We start from the raw sequence: 14,844 nt of genomic DNA on the forward strand, positions 1-14,844 counted from the left end.
CAGATTGCTCAATTACCGTAAGATGTGAATGTTGTATAAAATCCAAAGCCACAAGGATATCTATTCCAAAAGAAAGTGAGATGAAAAGCGAAAGACCACTTGATTTGGTGCATACTGACGTATGTGGACCCATGAAAGTGACTACATTAGGAGGCAATAGATACATGTTGACTTTTATAGATGACTACTCAAGATACACAGTCACATACTTAATTAAGAACAAAAGTGAAGTTTTTGATAAACTTGTAGACTATGGAACAAGATCAAGTAACAAATTTCAAAGGAAGCCAATTGTCATCAGAAGTGATAATTGAGGTGAATTTACAGGTCACAGAATAGAAGAATACTTAAGACAAAATGGAATAGAACACCAGAAAACTGTTCCATACACACCTGAACAAAATGGAGTAGCAGAAAGGAAAAACAGAACTCTAACAGAAATGATAAGATGTATGCTGACGGATTCCAAACTACCAGAGAAATATTGGGGTGAGGCAGCAATGACAGCTACATATCTACAGAACCGACTTTTTCCAGAAAACTGACGAAAACTCCATATGAACTGTGGCAAGGTATGAAACCAAGTGTCAATCATTTAAAAGTTTTTGGATGTAAAGTTTTTATATTCATTCCAACAGAAAAACGTTCCAAACTTCAAAACAGTTCCATGGAAGGAATATTCGTTGGATATAGTGAAAATTGCAAAGGATATAGAATCCTAGATCCCAAAACAGACAGAGTTACGGTGAGTAACAGTGTGACATTCATTGAAGATTTATATGAAGACATTATGATTTCAGTTGAAACAAAAAAATGAGAAAAACAATAGTAACATAACTGAAGAAATATCTGATGAGAAAGAAGTAGAAATCAATGAAGAACAAAATACTGAAAGTGAAGAATTACAACTACAAACCGACACAGAACCAAGACGTTCAATGAGAGAGAACAAAGGAAAACCACCAAAACGTCTCTCATACAAGACAAGCATATGAAAAATCTATGAGCCTACCTCTTGGGAAGACATATCTAAACTTCCTGAAGAAGAAGCTAATAAAGGATAGAAGCAACAGAAACAGAAATTAAATCCATGGACACTAACAGATTTGCCAGAAGGAAGAAAAGCCATAGGATGTAAATGGATTTTTAAAGTAAAATACCAAACAGATGGCACAGCTGAAAGATACCGAGCAAGACTCGTAGCTAAAAGGTATTCTCAAAAATATGGAGAAGACTATGATGAGACATTTGCTCCAGTTGTCAAACACACTACAATAAGAACTATACTTACAGTTGCAGCAATGAAACAGATGGAACTGAGACATCTGGATGTAAAGACAGCTTTTTTGAATGGAGATTTAACAGAAGACATTTACATGGAACAACCTCCAGAATTCAAAGATGAAAGAAATCCAAACAAAGTTTGCAAACTACAGAAAAGCATATATGGTTTAAAGCAAGCAGCTAAAGCGTGGAATGACAAAATCACGGAAGTACTTACAAATGAAAAATTTCAAAGAAGCAAAGCTGATCCATGCTTGTACACAAAAAGGCTGATTAATAGATGGATTTATGTACTCATATATGTAGACGACATTTTGATTTGTTTTAAACAAGAAAGGGATAAAGAAAACATTCTAAAAATCCTGAAGCAACATTTCGAAATCAAAGCCTTGGGAAATGTAAAACAGTACCTAGGAATACAGGTAGAAAGAGAAGAAGACGGAAGTTTCCTACTGAATCAAAATCACATGATTCAAGACATAACAGAAAAATTTGGATTAAAGGATGCAAAAACAGTAAAGTCTCCAATGGAAACTAATTATCTCAAAGAGATGAACAGTGAAAAAAATATTCTACCAAATAATGAAGAATACAGAACAGCAATAGGAAAACTACTGTATCTAGCGACCGTTACAAGACCAGACATCGCAGCAGCAGTAGGAATCCTGAGTAGAAAGGTATCAAAACCAAATAAAGCTGATTGGAATGCCGTGAAGAGAGTAATGCGTTATTTGAAAGAAACCAGCAATGTTAAGCTGAAATTACCCACAAGTGATAATTGCATTTTAACAGGATATGTTGATGCAGATTGGGCTGGAGATCCATCTGACAGAAGATCTACCAGTGGACATATTTTTTTTTCTCTCAGGTGGACCAATAAGTTGAACAAGTAAGAAACAGTCAATTGTGACACTGTCTTCAACAGAAGCAGAATATGTTGCCGCAGCACATGCGAGTCAAGAAGTACTGTGGTTAAGACAATTGTTGACAGAATTAGGACAACCACAGTTGGAACCAACAAAACTCAAAGAGGACAATCAAGGATGTCTTGTTCTTGCTCAGTTGGAAAGAGTCAATCCAAGAACCAAGCATATTGATGTGAAATATTTCTTGAGAGATCATCAGGAACAAGGAGCCTTGAAGTTAGAGTATTGTCCTACTGAAGAAATGACAGCAGTCTTTACTGTTGAGAAAGGGTGTTGACATATGCAACAGATTAGGACTTATTATAAGTGAAAGGAGGACTTTATACTAACCAGACAGCAGATGGCAATAGTGTGTATAGTTATATGCTTGCTGTAATGTGGGGGAGAAAAGCTCTCAATTGTTGGTTGTTCTTACTTCCTGTCTTTTCTTTTTTTCCTGAATGTGTTATGTCAGCAGCACACGGACTATGTGACACTGAATTGTATCTCATGTTTAACCAGTATGAAGTAAATACTGTTTACTCAAGATATCTTGCTGATTGAAGCTCTCGTAAGTACAGCGGTGACTGTAAGAAGATGCACTCTGCGACACGTCATACACACGCGGCTCTGCTCCGTACACCTCGTACACTCTCGGATCCGCTCTGTACAAATGCGGCTCCGCTCCGTACACCTCGTACACACGCAGCTCCCCTGCGTACACCTCGTATACATGCGGCTCCGCTGCGTACACCTCGTACACATACTGCTCCGATGCGTACACCTCGTAAACACGCAGCTCCGCTCCGTACACCTCGTACACACGCGGCCCCGCTCCGTACACCTCGTACACACGCGGCCCCGCTCAGTACACCTCATATACATGCGGCCGCGCTCCATACACGCGCGGCTCGGCTCCGTCCGCCTCATACACGCGCGGCTCGGCTCCGTCTGCCTCGTACACGCGCGGCTCGGCTCCGTCCGCCTCGTACACGCGCGGCTCGGCTCCGTACGCCTCGTACACGCGCGGCTCGGCTCCGTACGCCTCGTACACGCGCGGCTCGGCTCCGTACGCCTCATACACGCGCGGCTCGGCTCTGTACGCCTCGTACACGCGCGGCTCGGCTCCGTACGCCTCGTACACGCGCGGCTCGGCTCCGTACGCCTCGTACACGCGCGGCTCGGCTCCGTACGCCTCGTACACGCGCGGCTCGGCTCCGTACGCCTCGTACACGCGCGGCACGGCTCCGTACGCCTCGTACACGCGCGGCACGGCTCCGTACACCTCGTACACGCGCGGCTCGGCTCCGTACACGTGCGGCTCGGCTCCGTACACCTGGTACACGCGCAGCTCGGCTACATCCACACTGTAAACCCCTCCTGACCCCACACATAAACTTCACCTCATCCAGCACCATGACAACCAGCACAGCAGAGTCCTGCATCCACTGAGGCCCCTGATCATGTGACCCCTGACTCCTCCCCTCCTGTGACCTCATCACAGGTCCTGTGCGCACAGAACAGCCATATATGTGGTGGCGGCTCTGCAGGTGGAGGTATGTGGAGATCCCCCATTACTGGGCGCAGGGGGCATTAACCCCCTCAGTGCTGAGGCTATTGTGACCTCTGCCTCCCTTATTCCTAGTGCTGTGACCTTTCTCTTTCCTCTGTATCAGGTTATTACGGGATGAGTTGTATTTTGTCGCCATTTTCGGTTCCATATTATGTAACTGATCGGCTTTTATTAACATATATTTGAAGATAAGAAGACAGACATTACACTATTATTTCTGAGTATTAAATATTCAATTACTGTGATAACAATTATTATTATTATTTAACTAGATGGAGGCCTGATGCTATCGCAGGCTTTTTGTTGCGTTGAGAATCTCTCTCCCCCATGTGCTCACCCACCTATCCACTCTCTCTTTCCCCCATGTGCTGACTTCTCCCGTCTGTGCTCTCTTCTTTGACCTGTCTACCCCATGTGCTATTCCCCTTGTCTGCTGTCTCTCTCCTTCCTGTGCTGTGTTCTCCTCTCATGTGCTGTCCCTTTTGAGCTGTCTCTCTCCCTCCTGTGCTCTCTCCCCCCCCTGTGCTCTGTCTCTCTACCCCCCCCCGTGCTCTGTCTCTCTACCCCCCCCTGTGCTCTGTCTCTCTACCCCCCCTGTGCTCTGTCTCTCTCTCTCCCCCCCTGTGCTCTGTCTCTCTCTCCCCCCCTGTGCTCTGTCTCTCTCTCCCCCCCTGTGCTCTGTCTCTCTCTCTCCCCCCCCTGTGCTCTGTCTCTCTCCCCCCCCTGTGCTCTGTCTCTCTCTCCCCCCCCTGTGCTCTGTCTCTCTCTCCCCCCCCTGTGCTCTGTCTCTCTCTCTCCCCCCCCTGTGCTCTGTGTCTCTCTCTCCCCCCTGTGCTCTGTCTCTCTCTCTCTCTCCCCCCCTGTGCTCTGTCTCTCTCTCTCCCCCCCCCCTGTGCTCTGTGTCTCTCCCCCCCCCTGTGCTCTGTGTCTCTCTCCCCCCCTGTGCTCTGTCTCTCTCTCTCCCCCCTGTGCTCTGTCTCTCTCTCTCTCTCCCCCCTGTGCTCTGTCTCTCTCTCTCTCTCCCCCCTGTGCTCTGTCTCTCTCTCTCTCTCTCCCCCCTGTGCTCTGTCTCTCTCTCTCCCCCCCTGTGCTCTGTCTCTCTCTCCCCCCCCGTGCTCTGTCTCTCTCTCTCCCCCCTGTGCTCTGTGTCTCTCTCTCTCCCCCCTGTGCTCTGTGTCTCTCTCTCCCCCCTGTGCTCTGTGTCTCTCTCTCCCCCCTGTGCTCTGTCTCTCTCTCTCTCCCCCCTGTGCTCTGTCTCTCTCTCTCTCCCCCCTGTGCTCTGTCTCTCTCTCTCCCCCCCTGTGCTCTGTCTCTCTCTCTCCCCCCCTGTGCTCTGTCTCTCTCTCTCCCCCCCTGTGCTCTGTCTCTCTCTCCCCCCCTGTGCTCTGTCTCTCTCTCTCCCCCCCGTGCTCTGTCTCTCTCTCTCCCCCCCTGTGCTCTGTCTCTCTCTCTCCCCCCCGTGCTCTGTCTCTCTCTCTCCCCCCCTGTGCTCTGTCTCTCTCTCTCCCCCCTGTGCTCTGTCTCTCTCTCTCCCCCCTGTGCTCTCTCTCTCTCCCCCCCCTGTGCTCTGTCTCTCTCTCTCCCCCCCCTGTGCTCTGTCTCTCTCTCTCCCCCCCTGTGCTCTGTCTCTCTCTCTCCCCCCCCTGTGCTCTGTGTCTCTCTCTCCCCCCCCTGTGCTCTCTCTCTCTCTCCCCCCTGTGCTCTGTCCCTCTCTCTCCCCCCCCTGTGCTCTGTCCCTCTCTCTCCCCCCCCTGTGCTCTGTCTCTCTCTCTCCCCCCCCCTGTGCTCTGTCTCTCTCTCTCCCCCCCCTGTGCTCTGTCTCTCTCCCCCCCTGTGCTCTGTCTCTCTCTCTCCCCCCCTGTGCTCTGTGTCTCTCTCTCCCCCCTGTGCTCTGTCTCTCTCTCCCCCCCTGTGCTCTGTGTCTCTCTCTCCCCCCTGTGCTCTGTCTCTCTCTCTCCCCCCTGTGCTCTGTCTCTCTCTCTCCCCCCCTGTGCTCTGTCTCTCTCTCTCCCCCCCTGTGCTCTGTCTCTCTCTCTCCCCCCCTGTGCTCTGTCTCTCTCTCTCCCCCCCTGTGCTCTGTCTCTCTCTCTCCCCCCCTGTGCTCTGTCTCTCTCTCTCCCCCCCTGTGCTCTGTCTCTCTCTCTCCCCCCCTGTGCTCTGTCTCTCTCTCTCCCCCCCTGTGCTCTGTCTCTCTCTCTCCCCCCCTGTGCTCTGTCTCTCTCTCTCCCCCCCTGTGCTCTGTCTCTCTCTCTCCCCCCCTGTGCTCTGTCTCTCTCTCTCCCCCCCTGTGCTCTGTCTCTCTCTCCCCCCCCTGTGCTCTGTCTCTCTCTCTCCCCCCCTGTGCTCTGTCTCTCTCTCTCCCCCCCTGTGCTCTGTCTCTCTCTCTCCCCCCTGTGCTCTGTCTCTCTCTCCCCCCCCTGTGCTCTGTCTCTCTCTCTCCCCCCCCTGTGCTCTGTCTCGCTCTGTCTCTCTCTCTCTCCCCCCCTGTGCTCTGTCTCTCTCTCTCCCCCCCCCCGTGCTCTGTGTCTCTCTCCCTCATCTGCTGTCTTCTTTGACCTGTGTACCCCATGTGCTCTCCCCCTTGTCTGCTCTCTCCTCTGCCCCTATGCTGTCTTCTTCCCTCATGAGTTCTCCCCCCTTTGTGTCCTCTTTCCTATGTGCACTAAGGTAACATTTTATTAACATGGAAAAATTTATGACAAAGGTGCTTTAATTTACATTGTATAAGCACAAAAAAACACATTTTATTCTATAATCTATGTCTATCTATCTATTATATATGTATTTTATATTGATCTATCATCTATGTCTATATCATCTGTTATTTGTCTGTCTCAATCTATATTTAATGTATGTGTGTCATTTCTATCTATCTGTCATGTATGTCTCATTGATGTATCTCATATGTATCTAGCTATCTATTTATCTATGTATGTCTATATCTATATATCTCTATGGACCACACCCTGAGGTGGAGATATGGTAAACAGCCATCCCGCCCATCTCTTTAGCTGTTTACAAAAAACCCAGCTCTGTTAAAGTTAATTTAAGTCTCTCCGCATCTGTGACACTTGGAGTATTAAATCCGGGTTCATATCACCAAGTTTTACAAACTGGATGACACATATCTCCCCTGTGATCACCTTACAATCTTAAATATCTGTCTATATATCACACAATCTATCTATATCTATCTCATAGCTATGAAACATTTATCTATGTGTATGTGCATCTATCTGTCCTCCTATCTATGTCATATGTATGTATATATGCATGTATATCTATTTATTATATTATGTATATCTATGTGATATTTATCCATCGTCTACCTATAAATCATACACGGTATCTATTAATCAGGCAAAACGTTGCTCCTGATTCAGAGTTTCTTTCATCTCTGCATCCCTTGTCATATTCCTTATCGTAGTCCTCTTGAGGCTGACTTTTTTTGTTTGCTGGTCGTGGTAAATTGAAATCATCAAAAGACTTCCCATGGATTAGCAGCACATCTCGCACATCTTTCATAGCATAGCCTTCACAACTGATGCAATCTTCTGTGTTATTGTGGTATCTGTGACAGTAGTCTTTTAAAAAATGTTCCTTAAACTCATTCCACAACTCTAGGGGATTAGTAGGTGGGCCGAAAACACAGATGTAACCAAACATCTCCCGAAGTTATGTAGGCATGTTCAGAATGGTGGCATCTATTATAGTATTTTTTCCAGACACTGTCATTTATTATTAATCCTATTGCTAAAGCAGCATCTTTAAATGTTTGATGTGTAACACCATTTACGGATTTAATGCTCTCAACTTGTTGGGCCTTTTACATGCAATAATAACAAACATAAATTATATCGTTCTTGGTCTTTCACACTAACTGTATACATTCTTCCAATTACTTTTTCGCCTCGTCGCTTTCTGGGTTCCCATGTGCCTTGTTTCCAAACATAGTGCTCAGGAATTTCTCGGTAGTAATATTGATGTGCATTTAGGTCGATCTTATTAAGGTTGTAGTACGCCATTAGTGTGGAATTATTATGGAGCTTTTGTTGAATGCTGTCAATGGGATCGTCTTCATGAAAATATAGTGGCTGAGAGTTTGGCAGGTGTGCCGCTAGGCGAATGATGGCATGAGATTGTTTATGCATTGGAAAAGCAAATATTCTCCATGCAGCTTCTGGCGCACTGACGTATCTCAAATCAACAAATTGGTTTGTTTCATCATGTTTGATGTCTCTTTGAGCTATTTCAATATTAGCGTGGTCGTGTCCTTTGTATACATATTTAAACAAATATTTTACACTTTGGATGGAAGCACAGATTTCCACATTAATGTGGCCGTTGTATTTTTTGAGCAAATAGGGGTGATATGGAAAAACCCATGAATTATCAATTGTCTTTGAATGATGGTCTTATGTTCTCCCAATGTTTCTGCGGTAACTTGGATAGCCGTCCTTTTCTTTTGATGGTATATTCTTGGTATTTTTTTGGGAAACCTTTGGAACACTGCCCTTTATCCATACAGGGAGAGTTAGGATTGGCTTCTCCACAGGGACCATGAATCGTGTTCTTTTTTTTTTTTTTTTTTTCCCAAACATCATTTTTATTTGTTTTTTTCAGAAAAGCAAAAACATATAAAGACATATGAAACAAAGCCAGAATGCAGAATAATAAGGAGCCTGTACATAGATCAAGCACACTGAATACCCGATAAGATCAGGTTAGCTGGCTTATCAAATAAACAACTAAAGAAAGCTACAAAGATTAAGTCTTGCAAAATACAGTCATCTTCAACCACAAGAATTAAATACATATCGGTGATTTGTGTCAATTATCTCCCATGTTTTAGTTAACACGTAAAAGTCCTAGGTTGTTGTGTAAATCCTCTAGTATATACCATTCTGTAGAAGTAAATGGTTTGACAATTTTATTCTTTTCAGTCGGAGAGCAACATGTTCTAATAAACTGCTTCCATTTTGATAGAAACTTGCCAGCTTGTTGTTCTTTATTACTAAGGGCATCTAATTGCTCCACTCCCATAAAATGTTTCATCTGGATTATTAGCTCTGCTATAGGGGGAATGATAGGGTCCAGCCAATGTTTAAGTAACTGTTTTTTTGCCAGGAAGAGTAGCGTATGAAGCAGTTGTGGGGGGCCTTTTGATTTTTTGTCGGGGTTCTCTGTGTTGCTCCAATGATGTAGTAGGGCTAAGTATGGAGAGAGAGTGTACCCTGGACCCCATATAGTATTCATCAAGTCTGAGACCTGATCCCAGTATACTGTTGATTAGGTGCAGGACCATAGGCTGTGCATAAGGTCAGAGTATGGATGATGACACTTAGGGCATGCAATTAGTCTATTTAATAATGGATCTTTTTTCGGTATATTAAAAGCGTAAATGGCCCCGTGTATTATTTTATACTGAGTTTCTCTCCATGTTTCATTTATAATGTGTTTTCTAAATATCTTCCAGCCTAGTCTGATCTTAGTGGGAATTTCAACGTCATCAAGTTGTTGCTTCCAATATTTAAAGAAAACATCAGGGTGTATCTTTAATAAATTGGATTTCATAGTCGAGTAAAGACTAGATATTGAGGGAGTGCCTGTTGGGGATAATAAAATTACATCTAATTCGTTTTGAAAGGTCTCGAAGGTGACATCCCTTAAGTTTGACATAATGGATAGTCTAATTTGTTCAAATTGAAGGCCATGCTGAAGAGGTAGATCATACTTATCCATACATTCTGGGTACGTCAACCATCCTCAGAAGCAGAGGTGACTCTTGGTCTTCCTTTCCTGGGGCGGTCCTCATGTGAGCCAGTTTCTTTGAAGCGCTTGATGGTTTTTGCAACTGCACTTGGGGACACTTTCAAAGTTTTCCCATTTTTTCGGACTGACTGACCTTCATTTCTTAAAGTAATGATGGCCACTCGTTTTTCTTTACTTATCTGCTTTTTTCTTGCCATAATACAAAGTCTAACAGTCTATTCAGTAGGACGGTCAGCTGTGTATCCACCAGACTTCTGCACAACACAACTGATGGTCCCAACCCCATTTATAAGGCGAGAAATCCCACTTATTAAACCTGACAGGGCACACCTGTGAAATGAAAACCATATTCGGTGACTACCTCTTGAAGCTCATCAAGAGAATGCCAAGAGTGTGCAAAGCAGTCATCAAAGCAAAAGGTGGCTACTTTGAAGAACCTAGAATATAAGACATATTTTCAGTTGTTTCACACTTTTTTGTTAAGTATATAATTCCACATGTGTTAATTCATAGTTTTGATGCCTTCAGTGTGAATGTACAATTTTCAAAGTCATGAAAAGACAGAAAAATCTTTAAATGAGAAGGTGTGTCCAAACTTTTGGTCTGTACTGTATGCATCGACCAAATATTGCTGTGTGAGTTTGCCACCATTGAATAGTGGATTAAATCCCTTCCTGACCGGTAATACAAAGCTATGGTACTGAAGTTGAGTTATTCTTCGGGCACTATTTCCCTGTTGTTTTAGACTGTCATGCCAACCTTGGTCTCCATAAGGGAAAAAGATAGGATACAGCAGAGCATCCTAATTGCTATGGAGAATGCTGATGTGTTGTGTTTTTGGAGCCAGAGGGTTGCGTGGATCAGGTTTTAAATGAATTAATATGTCTCTATTGAAGGGAGGCTCACCATCTTCATTGTGAAAGACAACTGCAACTTCACTCACTGTTGGGTTGTTGTATCGTCTTGGATCTTGAGTCCTATCTTGCTTAATTGCCATTGTGATGGTTGGCATGACAGTTCAATTTTAATGAGCTTTCATCTGTTCTTGTTGTTGAACGTCGCGTAGCATTTGATAGGCAGCAGCGAATGCTTTGATAGCATTCAGTTTCTCAGCGATAATGTTCATCAATGTAGGATGACATTTTTCATTTTCTTTTTTTTTTGAGTCTGAGTTCATTTGCATTAGCGGTATCCAGTATATAACGTTGAGAAAATTTTGGTTCGTCTTCGTCTGTTGGATGTAGTGTGCCTGTTCAATGATAGATCTGTCCATGTATGCGAATACAGTATGGACCATATCCAGGTGGTGGTGAAATACTTGCTCCCATGGAGGCAGAAGCAAAAGAACAGTTGATACTGGGAATATTGTCCATGAAATTTTTGCTGAATTCACTTTCTCCTGTCATCAACTGTTTGAATTCTTCTGGATACTGGAGTATGGGTAGATGGACTTTCCCCTTCTGACAACACTGAGTAAACTTTCCATCGGAAGGCGTCTCAGCTCCAAAATTCAAAGATTGACAACTTTGACATAAATAGTTCATGGGACCGCAGCTGTGTTTGTGAATTGTGTTTTCATCATGGGTTACATTTTTTGATTGTAGTTGAAGTTCATGTCTTTCTTTTTGTATGTGACTTATTTGCCGGGGGATGTTGATTTATCGTAGCTGTTGTAGTCGCACTTCTCTCTGGATTTGTGTTTCAGCTTGTCGCTGTAGACGGTGTGCTTCTGCATCGTGTGACAACCTCCTTGCTGTGGCCAATGGACATTGTTCCTGAAGTAGCTTGCGTTGGGAAAATGCCTTCTTAGTTAACCTCATACACTTTGAAGTTGTAGACTCGGCCGTGTGGTGTGCTGGTTCCGATGGGTCATCTTGTGAGCATGGTATTGCTGTTAAGACTTCAGATTTCTGTTTGCCGCGCTGTTGTTGCCTAATGGCATCCTGTGACAATCTAATGACTTTTGCATCAGGGGACTCGTGCTTGACGCCTACGCTTATATGCATTGTTTTTGTCTCAGTGATGCTATTGCTCTTCAAGAGTCTCATTTGCCCGTTGTTGTCTTTGACTTTGTGCCTTTGCTGCTTTCCTTTCATTGTCATTGGCGTACTTTTTAGGAGGAGCCATGTTGCCGTTGATATTTCCTTTTTAAGGAAACCTAAATTAGCCCAGGTGGTTTAAACGTGCGCTTGTGTTGGTTTGTGAGTCTCTGACACCCTATAACGTGTATTTTTTTAGGTCCGTAACATGCTACAATGTGTTTGTTTGTTTCTTTTTATCCTTGACACGCTGTAACTTGTTTTTTTGGTTCGTGAAACTCTGTAACGTGTTTTTAGGTCCGTGACACGCTATAACGTGTTTTTTTGTTCCGTGACATGCTGTAACGTGTTTTTTTTGGTCCGTGACACGCTGTAACGTGCTGTTTTTGGTCCGTGACTCGCTGTAACGTGCTGTTTTTGGTCCGTGACTCGCTGTAACGTGCTGTTTTTGGTCCGTGACACGCTGTAACGTGCTGTTTTTGGTCCGTGACACGCTGTAACGTGTTTTGTTTTTGGTCCTTGACACTCTGTAACGTGTTTTGTTTTTGGTCCGTGACACGCTGTTTGTTTTTTTTTTATAATTTTCCCCTATTCATTTCATTCTAATTTTTACTGATGTAGTTGATTCTTATGTTCACCGACTGAGGCTGCTGGCAGGTTGTCAAACACTGACGTTGCTGTGACACAGTTCAAAAATTAACAAATTAACTGCACATGCGCTTCTCGTTTTCGCGCATGCGCAGTTAATGTGACTGGCTTCCTCTGCCTGTAGACATATCGCGCATCTGCCTCCGGGATCAGCCAAATGATTCACTGCATTTTCGCTGCCATTGACTTGCATTGGAACGCATGCAACCCGCATCACTGCATCTGCAGATGCGGATTCCATGCGTTTCAATGTGCTTATGGTACCCAGGTTTGGAGAAGAGGAGACTCTCCCCCGGCCCGGGTACCATAGTACCTGTTAAATAAAGAATAAAATAAAAAATATACATTATACTTACCGTCTGATAGTCTCCAGTGTCCTTCGATGCGTCTTGGCTTGCCGGCAGCTCGCGACAGTCTGAAAAGGACCTGCCATGACGTCATTTAGTCATGTGACGGGTCACGCTACCGCTGATGTCGGTTGGTCCTTCAGTCTACCACGAGCTGCCAGCAAGCCAGGACGCATCGGATAATGACACCGGGGGCCATCAGAAGGTAAGTATATATTTTTTATTTTTTACCATTCTTACGGTCACACTATATAAATCCATGCCGGTTGCAAAAATCGCTAAAATCGTTTGGAAAGCGCCTGACAACCCACATGCGGAAATGCATGTGAAGAACGCTTCACTTCCGCTTGTCCCTGGCAGGAAAAACGCATGTACTATCCGCTTGCATTTTTTCTGCCAGGGAGATGCAGAAACGCTTAGGAAAAAATCTGGAGCATTTCTGCATCGTGGGCACATAGCCTTACACTTTGTCCCACTATGGGACTTTCACTTTTTGCAACCTGATCGGCTGTATAGCACAGGAATGCAGCACCATCCCTGTACTATACTGCCTGTCAGCGCTGCACAGGGAGAAGTTATTTTGGTCGTGCACTGCGCATGACCAAAGCAGCTTCCTGCCTCCTGGTGACCCGGATGTTGTTATGATGACATCGGGTCACCATGGCAACATCCGGGATTGGACCCAGACGCTGGACGCGGCAGAGAAGGTAAGTATAGCGCTTATCTCCTCTTGCCACTGGAATGCGATTTCGTTCGCAGCATTTCGGGGGTTAATTTGCAGGGAGCGGTGCGGGACCACTCCCTGCACATAGCACCGGGTGTCAGTTGTAACAATCAGCTGACACCCGGCGGCGATCACACCGCTTGTGTGCGGGCGAAATCGCCAGGGCGTACTAATAAATATCAGGCCCATAAGGCCCAGAGCATGATACTTATTAGTATGCCCTGGGCCAGAAAGGGGTTAAACTAATGTACTCTCTTAATTTTCCTAGGTTACTTAAATCGGTGCTGTGGGACTGCCCGATATGGACGAGGAGTGCCTTTACATGGTTTGGCAGAAGCGCAATCTTTAAGATGAATATTCTTCCTCGCATTTTATACGTTATTCAGGCTCTTCCAATCGGCATTCCCTCATCCTTCTTTAGGAGTCTCGTGGCTGTCCAAACTAAATTCATATAGTCAGGTAAACCTCCACGTATCGGTAGGGCCACACTGTATCATCCAAAGTCCTCAGAGGGTTTAGGGCTACCTGATTTCAGATCATAATATATTGCCTCTCACCTCTCTAGGGTTCTGAACTGGTGCAGGAATGGATCTGGAAAAGCATGAGTTGGGGTTGAACAAAGTTTTACAAACATCCCTCTAATAACTACTCCTTGGCTTGATTTGTCTACAATTTCTACACTCAAAACTCATCCGTTAATTGGGACCACTCTGACATGCTGCAATAATCCCTCAGTTCGTTCATCAATTATGCCCCCATATGTACCCTATCTTGGGTAATCCACTTTTTCCCCCGGGAATAGAGGATGACATTTTTTGGTCTTGGTTAAAGAATGCCAATTTCAGAGTGACACACTTCGGATAGGGAAACTTGTGGCCTTCAAAAGAACATCTTCAGGGTCTCTTAACTACTAACAAGTGCTTTTTATAAAAATGATAAACAAAATGTTGAGGTGGAATGTTCAAATACCAGCCCATTAAAACATACTTTGTCATTCTCGTATTCCCTACTGATTGAACCCCTGGACCAGTCTAGAACACGCTTCCAATGTCAATGGGAGAGAGATCTTGGTTGCACCTTAACGAGGGTTCAGTTGAGGCAAATCTTCACCTTGACACACAAATCATCAATCAGCTTGCGATTTCAGGAAGCCAGGTATAAACTGCTTTCTCAGTGGTATAGGGTCCCAATTCGCCTACACTCTATATTTCCATATACTAGTCCCATGTGTTGGAGATGTCGGGAGGAGGAGGGTGACCTACTACATATTTTTTGGACCTGTAAACTCCTTTCTGGGGAAAAGTACAACTACTGATTCGTAAATTCACTGATATTATTTCAGACCTTGACCCAGCTATCGTCCTTCTCCATCACAGCAACATCCCTTTAAAAACATATAAAAACTCATTACTGAGACACTTGATCACGTCTGCTAGAGCATGTATTCCCTTGCTATGGAAAAGTAACACTATCCTGACAATCTCGCTTTGGTTCTGTCAAAATAAATGAGATTATGTTAATGGAGGAGCTCACCTCCACGATCAATAACTCC

At 44.7% G+C, this 14,844-nt stretch overlaps 1 protein-coding gene across 1 annotated transcript in view; it reads left to right on the plus strand.

Annotated features, from left to right (window-relative positions):
• Nucleotides 1–3,684: 3,684 nt before the first annotated feature.
• The window catches only part of LOC141271828 (uncharacterized), a 43,054-nt gene continuing 31,894 nt past the window's right edge, over nt 3,685–14,844 (plus strand). Inside the window, exon 1 of the mRNA XM_073681998.1 lies at nt 3,685–3,745. The gene's annotated coding sequence lies outside the window, so the exon portion shown is untranslated. The remainder of the gene's footprint in view (nt 3,746–14,844) is intronic.

The sequence above is a fragment of the Phyllobates terribilis genome, unplaced genomic scaffold (assembly GCF_046119375.1).
Source record: "Phyllobates terribilis strain yellow unplaced genomic scaffold, ASM4611937v1 Scaffold_5__5_contigs__length_657084704, whole genome shotgun sequence".
NCBI lineage: Eukaryota > Metazoa > Chordata > Amphibia > Anura > Dendrobatidae > Phyllobates > Phyllobates terribilis.